Source organism: Peromyscus leucopus, chromosome 6 (genome assembly GCF_004664715.2).
Source record: "Peromyscus leucopus breed LL Stock chromosome 6, UCI_PerLeu_2.1, whole genome shotgun sequence".
Taxonomy (NCBI): Eukaryota; Metazoa; Chordata; class Mammalia; order Rodentia; family Cricetidae; genus Peromyscus; species Peromyscus leucopus.
Window position 1 is genome coordinate 62,823,761 of NC_051068.1, and position 2,030 is coordinate 62,825,790.

Consider the following 2,030-nt stretch of genomic DNA (forward strand, 5'->3'; position numbering starts at 1 on the left):
AGACCAGCCCAAGAAGGATGTGTTCATCAGGCTAAGAAAACCCAGTTATGAATGAGTCAAACCCTGGTAAGCTGCCATGACTAGCTGTAGGCAGATTTTTCTGTCCCACCTGTCAGTTCCCAAACAATCACACAGAGACTTTTTAATTATGAAAGCTCAGCTGATAGCTTAGGCTTGTTTCTAACTAGTTCTTATAACTTAAATTAACCCATTTATATTAATTCACTTTCTACCTTGTGGCTTTATTACCTTTACTCTGTACTGCCCATGATGCTTCCCTGCTTCCTCCATATCTGATTGGCGACTCCACTTTTTTCTTCCCAGCATTCTCTCTGCCCCAAAAATCCTGCCATTTATCTTTTGGCCATTTATCTTTTGGCCATTTATCTTTTTATTAAACCAATCACAGTGACATATCTTCACACAGTATAAAGGACTATTCCTTGATATTGTATATAGTTTTACTATGTTAAAAATTAAAACACTTTCCTTTTTATTCAGACAAAAGGGGAGAAATGTTGTGAGATATTTGATTACACTGTGTAGAGATATAGCACTCTGATTTGATTTAATAAAAAGCTGAATGGCCAATAGCTAGGCAGGATTTCCAGGCATTGAGGACACCAGGAAGAAGAAGGGCAGAGATGCCAGGGACACAGAGCAAACAGCATGGGCTTTGCAAAGTAAAGGTGACCAAGCCACAAAAAAGAACATATTTTAAAGGTATGGGTTAATTTAAGTTATAAGAGCTAGTTAGTAGTAAGCCTACACTATCATTCAAGCTTTCATAATTAATAATAAGTCTCTGTGTTGTGATTTGGGAGCTGGCTGGCAGGACAGAGAAAGACTCGCTACAACTAGCAGATGTGGGGACAAAAGGAATTGAGGAGGGACAGTGGAGAAAGCACACTCCTAAGTACTGCTCCCTAAACACACATCAGAAAGTGTATTTGCCTCGTATAATAAGTAGCTTGACAAACAATGGTGCCACTCAACTCTCCCTTCAAGAAAGGACTTGCTTGGTCATTCCTAAGGTTTAGAAACTCTTTCTCAATTGTTGTGGACATTACCGTGAAAAAAAAATTACCCACTAGTTTTCTGCCTGGTTCCTTTCTAGTGATTAGCCTATTGGGAACATTTTATGAATCCTTTTTTAAACTGCTACAGGAGGCAAGCATGACGGCACATACTTGTGATCCAGCTCTTGAAAGGGTGAGGCAGGGGGATTACCATGAGTTCAAGGTCAGCCCAAGCTACACAGTGAGACTCTTTCAAAAGAACCAAGTAATACCAAAACCACTACTTTTTTTATGCCCGTGACTTGATTGTACTTCAGTACACACACAGTGGAAGCCATGTGTGATTTTCCTAATAGCTATTTCATCCAGAACAAGATTTGAGTCATATTTCAGTCAGATTCTCACACTGCAAGCCTAGATGTGTAGAGCATTACAAATCCACTTTGCCTAGCTAATTTGCATTGCAAACCTTCTGGGATGCTAATGACCAGGCAGTTTGTATGTAGAGAGCTGAAGTAGGCTGACTCCAGAACTTTCTTGATTTATGGATGATCATCTCTTTATCTGGGTGTTATCACTATGTAAGGCTGACAAAATAACTGTAGATCTAGCATTAAAGGGCCATCACTAAGATAAATCTTGTCTAGAGTTCTAGAAGAACTAAAATGACCTTGATAGGCCATAGAAAGAATTACATGTGAAATTCCTTAAGTAAAAATGTATTGTTCTAGGGATGCAGCTTAGCACCAGAAGACAAATAAAATGCAGCCATGCATGGGAGCATGCGCCTGCACTCATAGCTCACTGGAGTCTAAGGCAGAAGGATCATGAGTTTGTTCTTTCATTTGTTTTTCCCAGAGGGTTTCTCTGTGTAGCCCTGGCTGTCCTGGAACTCCCTCTGTAGACCAGGTTGCCCTGGAACTCTACCTACCTCTGCCTCCTGAGTGCTGGGATTAAAGGTGTATACCACCAAGCCCAGCAATGTGTTGTTTCTAACTTAGGCTATATAAC

The 2,030-nt window shown here is 40.3% G+C and overlaps 1 non-coding gene across 1 annotated transcript; it reads left to right on the plus strand.

Moving 5' to 3' along the window:
• The first annotated feature begins 1,020 nt into the window (after window positions 1–1,020).
• LOC114685572 lies at window positions 1,021–1,140 on the plus strand. The gene has a single exon (XR_003733476.1). It is a non-coding gene; the product is annotated as a small nucleolar RNA SNORA32 (small nucleolar RNA).
• Window positions 1,141–2,030: the final 890 nt, after the last annotated feature.